General features: G+C 41.1%; 1 protein-coding gene across 2 annotated transcripts in view; it reads left to right on the top strand.

The window, feature by feature from the left end:
- Positions 1–24032, top strand: part of Rab3c (RAB3C, member RAS oncogene family) — a 243345-nt gene that overhangs the window by 126276 nt on the left and 93037 nt on the right.

The raw sequence follows: 24032 nt of genomic DNA, 5'->3' as shown, positions 1-24032 counted from the left end.
GGATAACTGTGTGCTGGAAATCACTTCTTGAATCTCCTCAGTAATGTTCAATTTCCTGAACTGTGTAAATATTTGATAAGAAAACTGTTGACTAAGCAATGTCCCCTACTGGGAGAAATGTCTGTCTCGGTTCTCAAAATATTATCACTACAATATAATAAGAAATCTGGAATTCAGTGCTTGGAAGGAGCACGGTATTGACCTCTAATTATGCACAAGGGACTTGGGGACACAGCCAGATATGAAAACAAACAGAACCGCTACTCCAAGGAATACACTTGATCTGAGATTGCTTTGGGGTAGACTCAGTCTAGGACTATATTGCAGAAAAGGCACTGAGTGAACTGAGGGGGAAAAGGTATTTGCAAATACAAACGCACTGTGCACTGGGTATGCTCATACTGACTTCTTACCAGTTATCCTAGGTAATAGAGATTCTCAATAGTTATCCCTTTTGCCTGGCCACAAATCATTACTTGTTAATGATGGCCTGTCTCCAGCTATTGGGTTAAATGCCAGGTAAGAAAGAAATCAGAGCTTTGATAGAACATACGAAGCTCTGAAATTTCTAAAACTATATTTCTCATTTTTATTATTTTTTCATCCACTGCTTAAAATGTAATGTATTCATAAATTTAAAATATAGTACATTATTTGAATAATGTAATCATATACAAGGTTGCCAAAAGATTAAATTATGGAAATTCACCCCCAGTCTGAAAACAGAGTTATCGATAATATAACCACCTATGGAGATTTAGATTAAACATTTTATGACTGTTGAAATATGATCCATAGTTTTAAGATATCAGGCAGAGTTGGGTTTAGCAAAATACTTTAAAAGTGGAAATAAAAAATTTTTAAAGTTACAAAAAAATACAGTGCTGTTGAAAAAGTGGATAATCAGATGTTTTGAGCTCATATAAACTTTCTCCAAGGTTCATAAATATTCATTGACTCAATTAGTTATCTGAAGCTTAAGCTGCTCCTACTGAATGAAAATAATTATCTGCTAAGGTGGGTGTCCTGTCTGGAGGCTGCATTTATTTTGAAATATGTGAAAGAGATTAATGGCTGCTATCAGTGTGATTTTCGTCTGTGTGGAGGCATGATGAACTGAATTATGGATTTATTTATTTTTTCTACTTTAAGAGAGAGAGAAAAGAAAATGGGGCATGCTATTTCTCAATTTATCATGTTCCTCAAACAGCCACTTCTTTGAAGGTTTTAAGAAACATCCAGTAAGTTCCTATCCCTTTAATAGAGTTAAGTATAAGCAGCTCAGAATGTAGTTTTACTGGAGATAGCAGCTTCCCTCCGAAGGTTCAAATCCAGCGGAAATCCTTCACTGTCGGCTACCCTCCTTGTCACTACTCATCTAGCAAGGAGAGAAGAAAGCCCTGGATGGGTATCTGGAAAGCAGCAGGAGGAACAGCTGAGACCAGCTGGAAGGATTTGCTCTAGTGAACCCCGCAACTGCCTCCAAAAGAAGGGGGGACCAGGAACCCCCTGGATAACCTGCATGTAGGCAGGAAGAAAGAGGGAAGTACTCAGTGACAAGAGCGGGCAACGATCCGTGGTGTGTGGTAATGGGTATGCAGTCACTGTCCTGGGTCCAGCATGGCTGAGCCTGAGAAAAGACTACTTAGCTCACAAGTAGGACCTATAACTTCACCCACCTTTACCCATAGCCTTTAAAACACTCCAGCTTCGGTTCAGTGAGATGACTTAACTGACCAAAATACTTGCTCTTATAGCCTGGAAGTCTTAAGTTTGATCTCCAGAATTTACAGAAAGGTAGAAAGAACCAGCCCCATAGAGTTGCCCTTGGCTCTACACAGATTGCCACACACACACACACACACACACACACACACACACACACCCGATCATCATCATCATCATCATCATCATCATCAATCGCCATCACCATCATGATCATAATTTAAAAATACAAGTATTTCAGCTTTTAATGGAGAAGACAGAAAGAATAAATGCCCCATTGATAGGTCAGAACTGCCCATTTGTCTGCTGGAGTCTTGGAGATGAGAAAATCTTAAGTAGAGATGGAAGGGTCTCTCTTTTGAGGGAGGGGTGATACATTCAAGGTGCTCTAGGAGACATTAGTCACAAAAGGTTTAAGTTCTGGCACGTACAAGTTGGCTTTAACCTCATCTCTCTGCTATTCAAACATGAGCTGAACAATGTCCTCTATTTCTTCCACACTGCGACTTGACTGTACAATGCAATATCTTTATCATCATAACCGTCTTGAGACAGGACGACTCAGTATGTTTCTATTACTCCTGGGTTCAAGTAATCTTCTTACCCCAGGCTCCATAGCATTTAGAACTGAAGATGTGTACAACCATGCCCAGCTACATCATTTGCAGCTGTCTGTGACATCATTGAGTTACATGGAAACTGTCAGGCTTAGAGGCATAAGCTAGTAGTACCAGATACTTAGGGGCTGAGGTCAGAGGATAACAAGTCCAAGGAGAGTATGGTTTTCAGAATAAGCTCAAGGCAAGCCTGGGCATTAGTGTGGTTCTGTCTCAAATTTTAGGACAGAGAAGGTATGAGAGAGAAAAATGGGGAGGGGTGAGGGAGAGAAGAGACTGTCACTTAATTATCTATGGTGATCGTGATCTAGATATAATTAGGAGAGGGGAAATGGTTCTTACTGTGGACTTCAGTGGCTCTTTCTGGTTTGATCTTTCTTTTGTTTTAAGATTTATTTTATATTTGAGTGTGTGTGTGTGTGTGTGTGTGTGCAAGTACCCCAAGGAGAACAGAAGTATCCTCTCCCCCTGAGCTACTGCTATAGGTGTTTGTGAGTAACTCAAAATGAATGCTTAGAAATGAACTTGAGTCCTTTGTAAGGGCAGTATGAGCTCTTAACCTCTTGTCTCCTGAGCCATCTCTCAACCCTAATTTGGCTTTTATTGGCATAGGTACCTTGCATATGTTGGGTTCTAGATAAATGCCTGGAATCATGTAGAGAGGTAAAAGCCAGTTTCCATGTCAGCATGAATATACCTAGAGCCCACTGGCCATTTTGGTAAAGAAGAGACCATGCATGCAAAATGTCACCTCTCCAGGAACCTACACTGAGCATGGTAATAACCAAGTATAGATGGGTAAAACCTACATACAACTGGGCCAGCTACAGAGCTACAGCAGCAAAGAGAAACCAGGAACAGAAGGCATGTTGTGGTCAATATATTGACATCATGCTCCTTGAAATACAGGAGAGTGTACACAAAAAGAAAGAGTGGTGAATTGTATAATAAATGTCTCATCTAGCATTTATTACGAGACCCCCCTCCTCCTTTGCACCCTCCCAATCTAGGGCCACTCAGCAGCATCCATATAGCAAAGTTAAAGCCCTTGGCTCCACTTTCTTAGCAGATTGCCTCTCCTCCCCATAAATCAACAAAACCTTTTTTTGTTAGCCTCACTTAAAATGAAGGAACACTGGGGAGAGACACCAAAAAGGCAAACAGCAGCGAGTGAAGACTGCATTAAAACACAGAACAGAAGTCAAACCATAGGAGCCCACATCCTTTCCCGATTGTGCACACAACTCCAGAGGAATGGCAGACACACAAAGGTTGTGAGTAAGAGCCTGGGCTCCCAAAGAGGAAAAGCACATGGGTGATTTTCAGAGAGGACAATGATACTGAAACCAATTGTTAGGGTGACACTGTCCCTTTCTGACTTCTTTCTCTGGGGCAATGCATTTGATGTCCTTCTTGGAGGTCATGAGAAGCCTGAACCAATCTGACAAAGTAAACGCTTAACTTGCTATTTGCAATTAATATTTCTCTTTAATCTGGTGATGTTTTTAATCTGACCGGGATTATTGTTCCATAAGGCACTATATGCCTGTGTACCATATCATGATCGGTGCTTGTGTTTTGGGTACAATTATAGACTGCAAGTTAGTCCTAATAAGCATTCTGAATATAGAAGTGACTCTCTCTGTGAGAGTCTAGGCAGAGTCTTGTGTGACTTGGGATCAGGTCAGGCCTGTGTCAGGCTTGCAGAGTGGCAGAACTGGACCACAGCTGAGAGAACCGTGACGACTGTCACACTGAGTAGGAGAATATCTCCTGTGGAGCTGTGCTGTAGAAGGCCACCTTCTCTTCGGTGAGGGTGTTGTCTAGGCAGGGCATCTTGGCATCTCCACTCTAGTCCTTCCCACCGTGCAGTGCTAAGCAGAACCTCGGAACCCAAGGACTGCTAGGTTTACAGGCCACTGGATATTATGCTATAAAAGTTTGCAAACTTTTATAGTACCAATTTTATTTTACTTTGACCCTTCAACTGAAACCAGTTGTTAGGGTGACAGGACAGTTTTAAAATGTAGAAGACAAATGAAAATTGCAGCCTTGACCAGATGAAATAGTAAAACTGATATAGGTATGTTTATAAAGTGGGATTTAAAATATATATTAATACATTTTGACATATTTATAGCTTTTTTTTACTTAAATGAACATTCATTTATCTTTACCCAGAAAAACTTGTTAACACTCCTGTCTTTAAGATTCATTTCTTTCTCCACCTTATTTTACACACACACACACACGCACACACACACACACACACGCACACACACACACACACACACACACACACACACACACACACATCACACACATCATGTATTTACCAGTCAGTAGTAAGTCACATGTACTATGGACCTTAATCTCCAGCTGCAGTGCATACTTCCCGATGCATGGATATTCCCTTACTTAGCTTCTGTAAAGTCAGCAGCTCTGCTATGGCTCACAGCAATACCTTACTTTAATCTCTCTTTTATATTCCAATGCCGTTGCAATCAGATGAGCCAGTGGCATTCTCTCCTCTGGGGCAGTCTGTATCAGAGATTGTGTTTGTTTCCGTGTCCTTTTACCCTGATTCAACACCCATTTCTCCATCTTTTCTTCTGCTTTGCCAACACTGACATTTCAGAAGTAAAGTACCAACTTCCTTGCAGATCTTGCTCAAATAAATAGTCCTCAATAGTCACCCTGTTGGAAAGTAGCAGACGTGGCTGGGTCCTTCAGCATATCATGTCTGGGTGTGCACAGTGTCCATCTGCCCCTCATTGGTGATGCTAAGTTTAATCACCAGCCAACAGACCTTGAATTTTCCTCACCATGCCTTTGCTCCCCTGAAACTAATAAATAGCCTGTGGGGGACAGGTTAAAGTCATACCAAAGCCAAGCGACTCATTGAGTTTTCCCTCTAGCATACGCCTCGATTGATAAGTCTCATTGAATGCCATCCTCAGTAAAACTTGAAAAATGATGATATCTCCATTCCAACACCTCCGAACTTACCTCAGCTCTCACAGTTCCACAGTGCACCAAAGCTCCTTGGAATATTTGTTAGCTGTAATAATATAGATCTAAGAATTTCCTTTTTCAAATTTGTAAGGTGCAATAACCATTTTAAGTGAATGATTTGTTTACTCACTTTCTCTGTGACTATTTACTGGGTTTCTATATATCCTAAATACTATACTATATGCTGAAATACAATAGTGAGCAAAAAAAAAGAATTAGAGCAAGTGTTTTCCTGCGTGGAGCTGTATATTTTATATTTGTATATAAACATACAAAGGCAGCTGCAATCCAATTATTTTTTTCTGCATGTTTCATCGGAAAACTTTGTTCCTTTTTCATAATATTCTTCTTACTGAATTGCAACAACTTCATGACCAGCACGAGAGTACATTCCTGTTATTGCTTCCTTCATGGGTCCCCTGTTTGGATTTGACATGTTCAATCCAGTGATTCAATGCAGATAGCTTCAACACTGAGATGTAAAAGGCAAGACAGCTAAACAAAGAAGGTCTGTACTAAGTTACGCCCCCTCTCTTGTTGACTAATGAGACTATACCATGGGACAGGCTGTGAAAAACAATGGCAGACAAGATGTGCACGTATTGTCATTAGTTGGGGGTTTGAGGGGACAGAAGCAAATGATTGGAAGGCACCATGGTTTCAGGGGCCACAAGGGTCACTGCAGAGATCTGAGGGACACTCTAAAAGGAGATTCTCAGGGGTGATAGAAATAGGGAAACAGACAGACAAGGCTTTCTAGGAGAAGTAAAGCAGATCCAGAAAGAACGCTCAAAGTTGCCCAGAGGCTACAAGTTCTCCCATGCATCCCAAAGCAGCATTTGCAAAGTCATAAGGGAACAGGGTAAATAGACCCCGATTCCATAATTCACCCCATCCCTCAGCATCTCATCCACAGTTGTCACTCAGTGAGTATTCAGGCAAGAATGTGCTTGTGCATGTCTAAAGATATTTCATCCTCACAACAAAAGATAGTCTTAAGAAAATTAAGTATCAAATTCTTTATACTATTGAGTGTATAAAGCTTTACTGCATAACACGACTTTAAATGTTGAAGTCATCTTAAAGTTCTATAGTATTAAAATGTTTTTGCTGATGCCTTTAAATTTCAAAGCACATTACTTATGCCCAGAAGATTCACCTCCTCACCCATTAGATTTTTCCAATTAACTGAAAGCCAGATTAACTTGGCTTGGGTTCATTCTTACGGTTAAAATTTCACATCATGGGTATTGATTAATTAGTGATGAGTCATTTAGCTTATAGCATAAACCACATTATGGCAAATTTCCAAGATGAAAATTAGGTCAGAGAGGAGCTCTGCTCCTTATTAAAATGGCACTGTTGGGGTGGAGCTAATCAAAACAGCAGAGGGAACCCATGAACTAGTGTGTTCTCTCTCTCTCTCTCTCTTTCTGTTGTATACACAGGAGACCATATCATGACTTAATGCCCAGCTATCTTCCTCTTTCTCTGTTACCCATCCATGAATGGACCACTTCCATTCACTAGTTGCAACCCTTTTAAAGGAAAGTCATAATGCACAGGATTAGCATGGGATGGATTTTTGCCTCAAGAGGATTAGGTGTTTGTGCAGACTTTGAAACTGTTACTTGTCATCTATAGTGACTAAATAGAAAAGCCATGGGCATTTGGGACTATAAACTCCCAATGTAACATGAATCCCAAGGTCAAGATGCCTGTACTCAGTTCCCAGTATGCTTGGAAACATGTCACCACCACCCCATTTCTCCCTCCCTGTCTCCATAGAGAAGAAGTTGTCCCTGACAGGTACCAACCAGCCCCGGCAGATCAAAGTCGCAGCAGGACTAAGTGCATCCTTTCCCATGGAGGCCAGACAAGGCAGCCCAGCTATGGGAAAGGGATCCAAAGGCAGGCAACAGAGTCAGAGTCAACTCCCACTCCAGTTGTTAGGGGACCCACATAAAGACCAAGCTGCACATATGCTGCATATGTGTAGGGGGCTTAGATCCAGCACATGCATTTTCTTTGGTTGGTAGTCCAGTCTGAAAGGGATTTTCAGAAGTCCCACACTAAACAAAACGTTGCCCCTGACTGTCCACGCCTATCTGTGTGAGTGTTTCTGTTAAGCAAGCAGTTAGTCTGTGCTCCCTTCTTGCCTGGTGTTTAGGACCTAGAATATGTTGCATAATTGGTTAGTAAACACGGCTTACAAACAAGAAATGCTAGTTACCGAGAAAGCAATTTTGCAAGCCCACTGTGGCTTTCTCTGTTAGGTGATTGGCATACTCAATGTGACCTCATTTCTGCCTCCCGTGTTCTTCAGGCTAGCTAATAGAGACACATCCAGGATCCTGGTGTCCAGTGACTTCCCCATAGCAGGTCAAATCAGCATGACAGGCAGTGGGAGCTGTATATTGGGGTCAACACTCCCAGACAGAGAAATGTATTAATTAAGCATTTTAATTTCCAGAGAGACAGCATCCGTAGACAGGTTTCAGAACAGTGAGAATTACAGTCACTGTGCAATTAAATCTCTGGCCAAGGGATTAGACTGAAGGGAGGGAGCTGTTTTTGTCATTTTTTCCTTCAGATTTCCTTACTAATTAAATGCTTTACAATTGTCAATATTTTTTAATCTGAAAAATAAATCTCTTTTGAATGTTTTGAGGAAACCAGAGAGATGGCTCAGATTCAGATCACTTGGACCTATTGCGGAGAACTGAGGTCCAGTTCTTACCTGTCTGGAAGGCTCTTCTGTATCAAGCATGTACAGGGGTGCCCGTACATACATGCAAGCAAACACTCATACACATAAAACAAAACTAAATAAATCTGAAAAAGTGCTTTTCAAGATAATCCCCTGGAAAACCTCAAGTCGATCTCAGATTAATTATTCTTTACCTACTAGTCTCATAATTTGTCCTTTCACTACAAACAAAAATTATATACTTGATTTACTATATCCATAAATACCTCTCTGCTAAGTTGGAGGTTGACAAATACCTTAAGTCGATGCTACTTGCTCTGAAAAATAAAGTAGGTCAATTTAAAAAATCATGTTAGATGTAAGAATTAATACTTTGGTTTCCAAGGTAACCAATCACCTCTCTTGAAAGCATATTGAAGCTCCACCTCCTTTTTCCTTTTAAAGGTTTAGTTAGCTCTTTTTCATTTTCTCATGGAAACCTTGAACTGCATACACACACACACACACACACACACAAACAAACACACACACCACACACATACACACATACACACACACAGACCCACCACACACACACCACACACATACACACACACACATACACACATACACACACCACACACACACATACACATACACACACACATACACACATACACACACACACAGACCCACCACACACATACACACACACCCACACACAGACCCACCACACACACACACATACACACACACCACACACACATATACATATATACACACACATACACCACACACACATACACACACACACAAAAGCACTCACACATGTACTCACATGCAAATGCATATGTACACACATGTCATTGTTTACTTCCATCAAGGAGAAAAGATAAAAGATACAAAGTTAGATGTGGACTTAGTGATCTTTAAACCATCTGCCACAGTTGTTTCATTATCTACTCTGCCTTTATGTACTATAAATGATGGAGAGTTAATGCCATGTTATTGTTAATCAGAGCAAACATTAATTTTGTATGAATTTCCAGGTAACTGCTCTCCAATTTATGACCTTCCTTTGTTCCTGTTTATTTTGTTGTTTTTAAGGACAGATTTTGAAGCCTCCTTATACGTCAACAATACTTAATAAAATAGTAATATCTTTTTGTTTTGTATGCTGAATACAATATTAGATATATAATATTTGATTGTACACTTAAAGACAAACAAAATTTATTTGAAATGGATTTTACTTAATCTGATTTACCCTAAAACATTATCATTTTAACATGTACTTAAATATTCGGATGTTACACATTTTATTTTGTTCTGATTGTGGAAATCTGCTGTGTGCTGATACACACCTGTTAGCTGGGAGCAGCAACAGTGTATATCCTCAGAGCAGACAAACTAAGGATGGCCATCTTGGACAGTGGGGCTCTCAGACTGGTTCTTTTTTAGAACTGTTACTATAGATCTACTCCTGGGACACTTGAAGATGTAAAATATCATTTTACAATGTATCTTTCCTCCCTGAACTATAGTTCATAAATAGTATGCTAGTTGACTTCCTAAATGTAAAATCTTGTTTTTAAATTTTATGTATAGTGTTTATCCTTTTAATGATGTTTCCAAGCAAAAACAAGCCATCTGAAAAGATTATATCTTTCCTTATTTATTGTATCATAAAATAGAGATTTCCAAGAAAACTCATGGTTTCCACAGAGATCCAAAAGAGTATGTACTAGAAAATTTATTCCTTTGATATGAGAAAACCAGTCAAGCATTAAGACTAGTTCAAAGGAAAAGCCAAACCAACATGAATTTATATGTTGAGACAAATTACAAGTCATAACAAAACTTTGTTCTGCATGGGAAAATAAATCTATCAGACTTCAGCTAGGTGAATCTGACCTTAGAGACCTATTGGTTACATGCACCTTACAGTTATAAAACAGTTCAAAAGAAAAAAGTAGGTAGATCCCTTATCCCATACCCTCAATGGGTGTTGTAGGCAATGCATGACTTCCCACTGAGACAGAAATTTACTTGTACATAGTGTCATAAACCTTATAAATCCAACTTGTACATAGTCTGGTTGTCCATGTAAGGCCACTATGGTGCTTTGTTTATGCTCAGCCCAGGGAGTGGCAGGATAGGAGATGTGGCCTTGTTGGAGTAGGTGTGTCACTTGGGTATGGGCTTAAGACCATCACCCTAGTTGAGTGGAAATCAGTCTTCCACTAGCAGCCTTCAGTTGAAGATGTAGTACTCTTAGCTCCTCTTGCACCATGCCTACCTGAATGCTGCCATGCTCCCACCTTAATAATAATAGACAGAACCTCTGAACCTGTAATCCAGCCACAATTAAATATTGTTCTTACAAGAGTTGCCTCCGTCATGGTATCTGTTCACAGCAGTAAAACCCTAACTAAGACAGAAGTTGGTACCAGGAGTCAGGTATTGCTGCGATAGTCCTGACCATGCTTTTGTTTGGAAGAATGTGGATTTGGGAACTTCAGATTTGGAAAGCAGTAGAATACTTTAAATAGGGCTTAATGGACTATCCTACTAAATATAAGGAAGACTTCATTGCTGATAATAACTTGAACTGTGCTTACCTGGCCCAGGAGGTTTCAGAAGAGAAGAATTTCAGTATGTGTCACAAAGACTGTTTTTGTGGTATTTTGGTGAAGAATGTTGCTACTTTGTGCCCTGTCTGAAGAGTCTGACAGAGGCTAAAGTGAAGAGACTCAGATTCATTGCATTGACAAAGGAAGTCTCAGAAATACCCATCACAGACAGTTCTCTGGTTTAGTCTCATGAAGAGCATTTTAAACAACCATAGCAATCTTAGAAAGGAAATATATAAAAAATATATGGTTCGACTATTAATAGGGTACCAGGAAGTGAAATGGAGTTGAATATTATGTTCCAGGAGATAACAAATTGAGGGATTTAAGGGCAAGATCCCATCCAGCTAAATTTAAATCCAAGTTTGGTGGGCCACATTTTTAATCCCAGTGCTTAGGATATAGGCACGCAGATCTCTGACTTCAAGGCTAGGCTAGGACAGAGCAAGTTCTAGGTGAAGAAAATCTTAAATCCAGGGATGGTGGTACATACCTTTTATCCCCAGAAACAGACATGCAGATCTCTGAGTTCAAGGTCAATCTACAGAGCAAGATGCAGGACAGCCAAACTTAGGCAGTGAAGGAATTGGAAAACAGAAAGCTAATGATGATGTAATAGAACAAGGGGGCTGTGTTCCAACTCTTAAAAGCAGCAACATTTGGAAGCTTCAGCCATGTGGCTTTAGAGTCCAGAAGAGAAGGAGATTACAGGGACAATTAATTGATGCTGGTTAGCTGGAACTAAGAAATTAGCAGTGATTAAGAAGAGACCATCATCACTGAGATGAAATCTTCTGGGAAGTGTTTTTCTGATATCACAAAGAGCACCCCGTGAGGTACTGGTTTTGAAGGCATAAAGGGGTCATGAAGAGCAGCTAAGGCCTGGCACTGTGAGAGGCCATGGAAGGCCATTGGTGAAAGTGCAGCCTCAGTTGTAGTTGACAGCCCAGGACTAAAGGGGTCATGCAAAGGATTTGAGGCATGGTACCATGACGAGAGCTTTTGAGAAGTGAAGCTCAGTTGCAGCAAAAGACCCCAGTGTATTGGATATGCCAGTACCAGGGATGATGATCAAGAACAGCTATGGCAGTGAGCTTAAAGTGCTATAGAGGGCAGAGCTGGAAAAGTTATGCCAGCCCTGTGGAGGAGCCTGGAATATCATGTTTGAATCCCAGACATTGGAATAAGAAATTGTAACAGTGAAGTTGCCTTTGAGACTCTAAGATGCTCAAGATGCCAGAGCTGTGGGCTATCTGCTAAGGAAAGCTGCTAACAGGGAGTGGAACGAGCCCAGGAGAAGGACGCTTGCTTTAGTCAACAAAGATGAAAAGGGAGGTGGAGACCTGAAGACCGCATTGACATCAGACTTGGAGATTCAGAGTTTGGAGTTTGCCCAGCTGGTTTCCTGTCTTGCTTCGGGAATTACGGTTAAGTGATTAGATACATCTCAGAAGAAACTCTGAACTTTGGACTTTTAACATTGTTGATGCTACTATAGACTATAGGGACTTTGAAAGTGGTACTAAATGTATTTTGCATTATGCTCTGTTTAGGTATGGCTCCCATGAACTCATATATTTGAACAAACCTATATGGGCCAATGAGTGAAATGTGATGGTTTATATACACTCAGCCCAGGGAGTGGCAGGGTTAGGAGGTGTGGTCTTGTTGAAGTAGGTGAATCACTGTGGGTGTGGGCTTAAGACCCTCACCCTAGCTGACTAGAAGTCAGTCTTCCACTAGTAACCTTCAGATGAAGATGTAGATCTCTCAACAACTCCTACACCATGCCTGCCTGGATGTTGCCATGCTCCCACCTTGATGATAATGGACTGAATCTCTGAACCTGTAAGCCAGCCCCAATTAAATGTTGTCCTTCATAAGAGTTGCTTTGACCATGGTGTCTGTTCACAGCAGTAAAACCTTAACTAAGACAGCCACCCAAGCATCAGGCCCTGACTTTTCCTCAGGAGTATAGAATAACCTTCATCAGAGAGGAGCCTTATGGAGTTTTTTTGGTTTTGTTGTTGTTTTGTTGTTGTTGTTGTTGTTGTTGTTGTTGTTGTTGTTGTTGTTCACCGACAAGCCACAGAATACAACTGCAGGCTCTCTAAGTCTCTTTTGAGTACTATGAGTCGTGGAAAGAAATCTCTGCAAAAGCATGTTTTTAACCTAGCCTCCTCCCCTATTGATACTGAAGCAAGAGGACACTCAGAAACACACACAGACAACATACACAGACATACACACACACACACATGCATGCCCGTGCGTGCACATACAATGTTGAAGGACAGAGTGACCCGGTTCCTCACACATTCCTGTGTTTACATTCTATATGTGCTCCCTGAATAGTTCCAACTGCCATGATTTATCAGACAGACATGAAATGGTTTTCCCTTCCTTCTACTTAGAAAATCACAATGATTTCCAATAAAAAAGCATTTGTTTCCATCCTGCTGAACAGGATAGCTAATGAAGAGAAGATGGCTAACCCCCTCGCCGTGGGACACAGAGAAGTCCTGGAAAATGCTTATTTTTATTTCCTTTGAAAGTAGGAAGCAAAATATTTGGACAGGATTCAGATGAGCTGACATTTTGATCTTGACAATTTGGTAAAACCTGACTCCCAAATCCGTGCCAAAAGGATGCAAATGTATCCTTCAGTGAGCCAAAGAGCAAACTACCTCCCTAGGCTATTCCTTCAGCCAGACAAGAGGGCCCAGACGTGTAGAAAGCAGTCACTGTGTGTGTTAGGAGCAAGCAATCATGCAACTGGCATCCTTCCTTGTGGGGAGTGACAGGCCAGAAGAGGAAGATCTTGTTTTCTTCAGCGTAAGCACCTCTTCCCTAATAAAAGACATGTCACTGCCAACCATGAGCTGCTGTCAGTTAGCAGGAGATTAAAACGATTTTAAACTGATCTTCAGAAAACTATCATGGCGATTAGAGATTCACTAGAACGAGAAAGATGTTCTGAGGGAAGGGATACAAATGCCTCTTTTTTCAGTGAATATGCACCTTAGTCTGTCAATCTTAACAGCATCTGCTTCATTCTGACTCTTCTCTGCCTTTAACAAGCAGTTCACAGTAAGCTGCATGCACATGTCATACCCGAGGCAAGTGGCTAGAATCTAGGTCCTCAGTCTGGAGACTTTCAGAGTGAACTCTTTCCAAGAGTTGCTTGTTTTATTAAAAAAACAAAAACAAAAACACACAAAAAAACACCTAATGCCTTTCACTTGACACTAAGAGAAGTGCTGGCTTGCAGGCTTCCTTTTTTTTCTCTGATATATTATCACAGCTGGTGCCTTTAAATTAAGAGAAAACTGAGATATCTACATGATTTATACAGTTTCTACAAGAGGCAAACACTTTGCAAAGATCAGGGGCAGCTATTCAGTGAGCTGAAAGGAGGAAGGCAAACAGACTTCAGAACATTGCCCACAGTGATTCCCCTGATAATTTCCAGCTTTGCAAGCTGGGCTGAGAGGTTGCCAAGCACTCTGGCTTCTTTCTGTTATTCAGCTCTGACAGCCAACCAGTCACCCAACCCAGAGCTTTGTCCTCGATACAGGTTTTGTTCATTCATTCTTCCAATAAACATTCACTGAACACCTGCTGTATGTCCTGAAGGGATGCATGCAGCCTAGGCCTGTGCATTTCAAATAGGGAAATCATGGTTTGAGGTAACTGTAGGGGAATAAAGCCACAGAGATATTTGAGTTAAAATGGACAAATTTCCTGTTCTGTTTCTGTCAGGAAACATCCCGAGCATATGAGAAATCAATAGGACAGTTAGGGGCTGAAGGGGCATAAGTGTTCTGCTCCTGTTTTGACTGTCACTTCTTATTTATTCGGTACATTCAAAGCACTACAGTAAACAAACATTCATATCTACCAAGTGCTTTCTATATCCCAGGCACGGTCCCAAGCCCTAGAGACAGCACCAGGAACAAAGAAAGATATTGGATCACTCTTATAGCTTAGTAGTAAGAGTGGAAAATATACATACAAAAATAGTGTGGATGGTGAGAGACACGCAGAAACTTAAATGACAGTGTCGTGGTAGAGCCCATCCAATGCTGCTGTAGATAAGGTTGCGCTGTGCAGCCTCTATGGAAGATGTACATTTAAGCAGACGTCCAAAGGACAAATGGAGACAACCACGGGGACAGAGGATTTCAACTCAAAATTTATGCAAAGCTCACATGGCAAAATCCTAAGCCATGAACCTGCAGACCAATAAGGAGAGTATGGCTGGAGTAGATGGGCCAGGAGCAGGCTGGGAGCAGGCATAGAGGAAGAACAGTGCTCTGCCTTGATCATAGTGACTTGTAAATATCTAAAGAACTTGTGGTGAGGAACTAGGGGACATCAAGGCACATCAGCTCACGTAGATGCTCAAAGCAAAAGAAAGGACTATCCTTCACGCTGGGTCATTTACCCTAAAAGAATCCCAGTGGCACCACAGGGGAAAATTTAAATTAAATATATCCTGTATCTGGTTTTATAAATGTGCTCCCTATATTTCTGTACAGAAGGTGGATCTTTTAGTCATTCACTGAATGAAAATTGCTAAGTTTCTTCAGTCCCCTGGGTACAAATTTCTATCTGGGGGAGTAGTTAACAAATAAAGGAAAGAAATAAGTAGGTGGTGGATAAATCAATGATAGTGAGTTGGATGATAGATACATACATATATACATACATACATACATATATAATTGATAGATACACACATGCATACAAATAATACAGTACCCATTGGCAATGAATACTACAAAGAAAATAAGATTGAATAAAGTCATGTGCCTGGAGAATATTTTAAACAGGTTACATGTGTTTGCTTGAGCCCTGGTGACAAGCAGCTGGCCACGTGAAGATGGCAAATGATGGGAAGTGCCTTTCAGGAAAAAGATAGAGCAGGAGTAAGACACAGAGCTCTGAACTTCTAAGCGCAAGAGCTGAAGGAACACAAGCGACTGGTGGGTAGCAACCAAGAACATGTTATCCAAGGTTATAAGGACTGGCTCATATGATTCCAAAGACTAGGTGAGCCTTTCAGCCCGGGTTGTCTATTTATAATGAATGTCAAGTGTCTGAGTTCTTTTTCTGATGCTGTAACAGAATATTTAAGGCTGGATAATTTATAATGAAAAGAAAGTTACTAGCTCACAGCTCTGGAGACTGTGGCATCTGAGGTCAAAGCACTGGCCTCAGGTCAGGGCCTTGTAGCTGCATTGCCACAGGGTGAAAGACAAGGAGATGAGTGCAAGAGAGGAGAGCTACACTTCTCTTAGTGCTTAGTGCAATGGTGTGAGCCTATTAGAAGGATGGAGCCTTCTACCTGGACACCTCATTATCCCTCTACTTCCCAGCACTGCCACACTAGGAACTAGGTTTCCCACATATGGATTCTGGGAGACAATGCAAATCATAACTGGCAATTGTATTTTGATGAGCTCATTCACACTTCTCTGAGAATAAAATGTGGAAGTCCAGAGAATGGAGGTTAAATCAAGAGGCCAAGGGAGAGGCACAAACTCTAGCTAAGCATGGTTCAGTGGCCAGTAGACCATGTTGGTTGTGATGGAGGAAGAGAGTAGGAGTCTTCAAACAGTGAGTTGTGAGTGATTCGGACAAGACTGAGAATTCCAAGATCAGGGCAGGAGGTGATGCCGCGATGATCCTGGGTGTGCGGTGGGAGCATCGTGTGAAGGGACGACAGAGAGGTAATGCCTGTGGCCATGCGAGGCTCAAAGTTGAGGTGGCACTTCAGGGTGTGCCTTGGGCAGCTCACGGTTTACAGTTTCCGATGAATGATCCAGGCAGGCGTTAAGGTTGGCACTTAGAGTTCGCAGTTTAGGAGGAGGTCAGGCTCCCATACAATATGGGAGTCATGAGCAGTAAGGGGTGTGCACACTGGGTCTTCCAACTAAGGCAGGATGTACAGCACACCTTTGTGCTTTGTGTCCATTTGTCACTGGCCGAGTAGAAGAAAGCTACATCTGACTAAAACAGAAATGAAGACAACCCTCACAATAATGTCCTTAAAAAAAACAAGCAGGAGGGATGGAGTGGAGACAACAGAGAAAGGGAACATCATCACAATTTGACTTGATCCAAGAAAGTTTCTAAATTCTAACTTAATCTCTCAGCACACAATTTTATTAGATTTAGACGATTTATTTCTTTATGTTTTTATGACCCTGCTATTCAATTTGGCCCTGACATATCCTCAAGCAGAAAGAGTGGTGGTTAATGCATATTTCCTTTAGAGCACTCTAATCATCTACAAATTCTTCAAGCAAAATATGAATTTATATTTACTATTCTCCATTTGGGAATACTAGTAATACACAAAGTTTTTATCAGACTATTTCTAATAAAATATGAATCTCAGAAGTGTATTAATGAAAAATAGAGACTAAATCACATTCTATTATGTCTTAAAATTCTTTCCAGGAGAATAAATCTTGGCATATCTGTTTTTGAAAATCACTGGGTACTGTAAAAGTGCAATATAGACCCATTGTGAGGACTGTCATTGTACTTTTGATGATGTTGTGTGACATTTTATTGTTCACTGAACACAGGATAATATTAAAGAATAAAGACGATAATTATTAATATCTTCTCCCATGAATGAAAGCTGTTTACTTAATAAACTACCCTAACTATAACTTCATTGAAGTCTCATGCATAGATTAACAATACACACTTGTTACATATCAGCTCCTGATAATACATGTTCTAAATCATTGTATCAACTAGAGTACAATAGAAATCCTTATCTGTCACCCATAAATGATATGGTTAAAGAATATGAATAATCAGTAGAGCATCTAGGAATCATGTTAGCTTCAGCAGACTGACAAAATGCAAAGTAACAGTCTGGCTCTTTGGGGCTCCATACAAGACTCGAGTTTTCTTTGAAGTGGCTGGCATCTTCCCTCAGATGTTTCTTATTTTTGAGGGATTTGGAAAGATACAGTTGACTGAACTAATTTAAGAGAAAAGGCTTAATGAGTTGCATTTAGTTAGAGTTTTTAAAGACAAGACATCTCCTCCGACCTTTAGCAGGTAGAGTGGAATTGCAAAGTTACCACATGTTCTACTGCGCTCTGCTGTCTAGCCAGAATATGATTCATAACTGATGTTAATTGGATAGCAAACCACAATTGTTTCATACTATAAATATATCATTTTGCTCTTTCTTGGTATTTATATCATTCTTACAGAAAGTCACTAACAATAAAACTCAAATGCTTTGGAATGCATTGCCTCACAAACTTTGCATCATAGAATTATACATTCACATTTGTGTTATAGTTCAAAAACATTTAAAAATATGTCAAGTGCTTTCACTACATAATGAGCAACGTTATCTGAATGTGCATAGGCAGACTTCTAGACATGCATGCCACCACCGTGATCAGTCAGACATGACCTTGTGTTTTATAGGGCAACAGTTGAGGAGAAGGTAGTTAGAAAATTTACCTGGAAACTGCCGATGGAATGGACAGTGCTAGAACATGATGTGTGATTGCACTGAAGTATCTATCTATTTAATAATCCATATAAATGTATTTACACATATATGACAAGCTATGCATTCAAAGAAATTCCATTTGTCAGGGCAGAGTTAAACTAAATTCAGTTCATACATAGTAAATTCTTAGTTTGATTAATTCATAAATGAAAGGTTAGAATTCAGGCTGTAGCGACACAGTAGCTAAGAGTACTCACGGGCTGGGGATTTAGCTCAGTGGTAGAGCGCTTACCTAGGAAGCGCAAGGCCCTGGGTTCGGTCCCCAGCTCCGGAAAAAAAAAAAAAAAAACTAAGAGTACTCACTGCTCTTCTGAAAGAACCAAGTTTCGTTTCCAGCACCCACCCAGCAGTGTCAGGTAATCCAGTGCCTTCTGGCCTCTGCAGGCACTCACACACACACGCGGTTTGTAAATCTATATATAAATAAAACTAAATCTCTAGATAGATAGATAGATAGATAGATACATACATACATACATACATACATACATACATGATAGATAGATACATACATGATAGATACATAGATATAGACAGACAGATGATAGATACATACATACACACATGATAGATACATAGATATAGACAGACAGATAGATGATAGATAGATAGACAGACAGATACATACATTCATACATAGAGAGAAATATAGACAAACACATAGATAGATAGATAGATAGATAGATGATAGATAGATAGAAAGAAAGAAAGAAAGAAAGATAGATAGATAGATAGATAGATAGATAGATAGATAGATAGATAGATAGATAGAACAAGCACCAAAAGAATTTTTTTAGGATTTGGTGATAAATTCTGGAATCTAGGTATTCACTAACAACACTATTACAGGTTCCATTTTCAAGGACAAGTTTTAAAGTTGTAGAAATCTATGGAGAATGACAATGTTTAAGACAGGCATGGCAGAAGAGACTAGGGTTGTTCATGTGAATGTCTCAAGCTCAGAATTCTTCCTTAAGAAGCAAAGTAGTTGGAACATTGGAATGCTTTCCAGAACTGGCTGTTGATTGTCAGGGCGACAGAGCAGGCAGGAGAGCAAATTGCTTCTTTAAATATTGCCTCTTTCCTTGAGTTCCCATGCAAACACACTTCATTGTATGCCCTTGGACTTCTACTATTCCAGATACCTCAGTTCCCACAGTACTTTGCATTTTTTCATTTCTAGCATCTCTCTCTCTCTCTCTCTCTCTCTCTCTCTCTCTCTCTCTCTCTCTCTCTCTCTCTGTGTGTGTGTGTGTGTGTGTGTGTGTATCCTATATTTCTCATTTTTATATATCAGGTTGAAAAGCCATAGGCTTACTGTATGCTTCCGAATATAATGAAAAGTCACTGCGTATTCACAGAGCCAATGAAACTGGGGTGACCATGTCAAGTTCAATTTAGGAGGGAAGGCAACAGAAGCAGGCAGTTTACATTTCATGCATCTCCTGATCAATCCTGAATTTCATCAACATAAATGATCCCCTCAAAGAAAACACTATATTCCTGGAGAAGTGGAGATTGTATATAGGCCAAAAGGGTCAGGGCAATATGGAAACATTCATCTGGATCAGCTCAGTGGCATTGCACAAACTTGGAAAAGGGAAGTCATGGGGCGTAAGAAGGGAGCCAGTGGGTATATAAGATAACATTTCTCGACAGCTGAAGTGTGTGGAGCAATTCCTACTGGATACAGTTGGTTTCAGAGTCTTGGGACTTTTACTGCCATTGGTCAGGCAGGCAGTGGCTAGGTGAAATGTCAGAGGACTGTTAGGTTTAGGGGATCACTTGAATCCCACTCCCTGCAGTTCTCCTACCACATACTTGCCTAACAATCCTTAGGACCAATTTATTCCAGCCATCTGCTTTTCTCTGTCTACTCCCAGGCTGCAAATGCTGCTCGGGAGAATTGGATTCCCGTGCCAACTGGCACAAGGACAGCCTCAGCTGTTCCTCCATGCTACTCGGCAGTCTTTCCGGTTGCTTTAACCACCTTTCATTTGCAGTGTCCACAACAGCTGTTCAAAGTCTTTCAGCTTCCCACAAGCTTCCTGCAGCTATCTTTTCTGCTCGTTCTCAGCCACCCACCTTTCTGCTGCTGTAGAGAAAATAGAGGGCAAGACCTCTGGCACTGAGTACCCACGACACAAAGGGATGTGTCGGTAAGGGTCTTCTGAACCTGGGAGCAAGCCTCCGCCCTATTTTCCTTACCTGCCTAAGAGAGAATTCTCTTTCTGCCAACTCATTCTTCATTCCTCCTATTTTTTGATCTCTTCTTTTGAAGGATTAAGCTCTGTTTTGCACACCTCTAGTTCTGCACCTCTCTTTCCACTTTCTATACTACTGCCAATGCCTGTCGGTGTCTTTTCCAGATTGTACATGCTGTATGAGCTAGGGATTCTTCTCTGCACTACAGAAGGAGTAGGAGTGGACATAAGATACCTGCCCTTAAATGAGGGGAAAGCAACTCACATACTAAAGGGAGGAAAATAAATTTAAATGCAAGAGTATCAATGCCTTAGAGGAGAAAGTGAAACAAGAGTAGGGTAGAGTGTACTAGGGAGGGAGTGGGGATCCGTTCAGATAGAGGTGACACTTAAACTAGGGTCTGAAGGAACAAAAGTTGTACCCACCTGAAGGTCTGCACTGACATCAGAGGAGCAGCCACTATGAAGGTGATCCCAGTATGGCAGAGGAGCAAGGTCTCAATGTCACCCACAGACAGCCTGGAGCCCATGACATTCAAGCACAGTTCAGAGGCATGAGCCTTGTGGACGAGTTCAAACAAGCCCTTTGCTTGTACTCTGGATATGGTTGTTGGTAAGCCTTCACTTTTTCTTTACAGATACTGGTAAGCTCATAGGTAGGTTTGTTCAGGGAAATGATGTGACCTCATAGGTGGTAGAGATCGCCTCGTTCAGCTGCTCTGAATTACCCAGGTGGTATAACAAAGATGCCAGGATTCTGGCAGGAGGTGACCCCAGTCTTCAAGAGGAGGTGTGTGCTATGTCTCAACTGCTACATCTCTTGTCTTATCCTTTATTTGATCCAATCTGTCCCTTTCTCCTTCCTACCCTCCTTCCATCTTTCCCTTCCTTTCTTTTTCTCTTCCTCTTCTTTATTTGTCCTTACTAGGGACTATCCAGGTTATTTCTTTACTACTACCCTTCTGAAGATACTCTAGGCTAAGATTACAAACGACCTAACCACCAAGTCCCAGACCAAAGGTCTAAGAGTTTGGGGCTCCTTTACAATAGATACTTCAGTGACAGAGTAAGCCCTCTTGGATCGTTCTTGGCTGTTAGAAGTTAACACTGAGCAGGAAGCTCCCACCTGGCAGGTTCTGTGGTCATGACAGCGTCACAGGCTTCATCTCTCTAACACTTCCTTTGAGTAGTCCCACAAGGCTGCAGAATGAGCCACAAAGAAATGGAACCGGATTGAGCTGGCTGAGGGTTAGATCCTCTCACCTCCGCCTTGCAGGTGCCATGTGGAGAGATGGCTCAGAGCTGCTGGGCCTCCTCCTTATTACTTGAACTCTGAATGCAGTTTTATGTAGTACCTCTATTTTCAAATGGCAGCAACCAAGATTTAAATATGTTCATGGAGGAGGGACATTTTTACTGTGTTAACGATACCCATTCCTGAGCATGAGAGATCTTTCCGTCTTCTGATATCTTCTTCAATTTCTTTCTTCAAAGACTTGAAATTATTGTCATACAGGTTTTTCATTTGCTTATTGTATATTATTTGTGGCTATTTTGCCTGCTCTCGAGACACTCGTCCTTCTCCTACTGGTTTGCCTCATCCAGCCTTGATATGAGAGTTTGCTCCTTCCTTTACTGCAACTTGTTATGCAATATTCAGTTGATATCACTGGAAGGCCTGCTTTGTTTCTGATGGAAAACTGTGGTGGTTTGAATAGGAACGGCCTCTACAGACTCAAGTGTTTGAATATTTGACTATAGGGAGTGGACCTATTAGGAGGTGTGACCTTGTTAGAATAGATGTAACCGTTTTGGAGGAATTGTATCACTGGAGCTGGGCTTTGAGGTCTTATCCTCAAGCTAGGCCTTGTGTGGTAGGCTCTTTCTGCTGCCTGTGCATCCAGACATAGAACTCTCAGCTCCAGCACCATGTCTGTCTGCAAGCTACCATGCTCCCACCATGATGATAATGGACTGAACCTCTGAAACTGAAAGTCAGCTCCAATTTAATGTTTTTTTTTTTAATAAGAGTGGTCATGGTCATGGTATCTCTTCATGGCAATAATATCCTAGTTAAGAAAACACTGAGGAGGGGTAGGGGAGGCAGAAGGTGGTGATGAAGAGGGACTGGGAGGAGTGGTGTTAGGGGAAACCGCAGTCGGGATATAATGTATGAAAGAATTTAAAAAGACACACACACACACACACACACACACACACACACACACACAGAGGAGGGAACCTCAGTTGAGGAAATGCTTCCATAAGATTTGACTATAGGACATTTTCTTAGTGATTGGTGGAGGGAGGGCTCAGCTATATTGTGGGTGGTCCCACCCTAGAGCAGGTGGCCGTGGGTTTTGGAAGATAGCTGGCTGAGCAAGCCATGATGAGCAACTCAGTATCAGTCCCCCACCCTGACCTATACATCAGCTCCTGCCTCCAGGTTCCTGCCCTGTTTGAGTTCCCCGTCCAGACTTCAGTCCATGAAGAACAGTGATATAGAAGTGTAAATAAACCCTTCCCTCCCCAGCTTGCTTTGATCATGGTGTTTCATCAGCAATAGAATAGTAGCTAAGATATAGCCTTTACTTTTTTATTAAGCCTTTATCATTAATATCCTAAGTGCCTGGGTTCTCCTGCACTTACCTCAAATTCGATATAGGTAAAACTAGGCTGAGGTTTTTCTTCTAAATTTTCAGTCTTGTGCACACCAATCTCCTTTTCTGTTACCAATGTTGTTCGCAGTAGTAATAGTGTGAGACAACTGAATCACAAACAGGACATCAACAATCAAGGCTTTCCACACAGAACCTGTCTGTTCCTTTCTCTCCTTTGTGTATCCCACTGCCCTGCAGTCCTGCAAGGTTCTGAAGCACAGGCAATATTCTTCAACCAAACTCCTTCCTTCCCTGTGGCCATTTTCAGAGTCTCCCATAGTTAAAAAGAGAGGTGGTGATTAAATTGTGCTATTATGTATGTTGGGCAAGACTCAAACATATAATCCCAACGACCTGCAAACATTTAGGGAATGATTCTTAGCTTTGGGATTGCTGGGTGCTCTGTTAACTCAGACTTTGGAAGGCAGAGGCAGAAAGATGCTGAGTTCAAGGACAGCTTGTGTATAGGAAGACTTGTTTCAGAGAATGAGAGTGAGGGTGATTATGGGGGCCATTGACTATGGTCAGAATTCTTAGCTATGCTGTCCTGTCACCTGACATAGAAACAGAGCAACCTCAACTTTGTTACATCTTCATAGGACTGCTTCAGAAACTCCTAGCATCCTCTCCTCAGAATCTCCATACTCATATCTTGTCGTTGCCTTTTTGACACAACTCCTATTTGCTGGCTTCTTTCTTCTTAGTCCAGAGTAAGGACCAGTTTTGCTAATAGAAGCTGAGAATTCTGAGGATCTCTTCTTTAATCCCCTTTATGACTTACCTGACATGTGTGCCAAATTCCTCTTTCTTCAAGCTTTATATGATGGCACACATATGCTCCCTTTGGCAGTCCATATACATGAGCCCACACTGCCTTTGTCTAGAGGGCTCAGCCTCTACAACCTCAAAGTCTTCTTAGAGCATCAAGACTTAC

This window comes from Rattus norvegicus, chromosome 2, assembly GCF_021556685.1.
Source record: "Rattus norvegicus strain SHRSP/BbbUtx chromosome 2, alternate assembly SHRSP_T2T, whole genome shotgun sequence".
Lineage (NCBI taxonomy): Eukaryota > Metazoa > Chordata > Mammalia > Rodentia > Muridae > Rattus > Rattus norvegicus.
The sequence above is the reverse complement of the archived record's forward strand: the minus strand, read 5'-3'. Positions and strand labels throughout refer to the sequence as shown.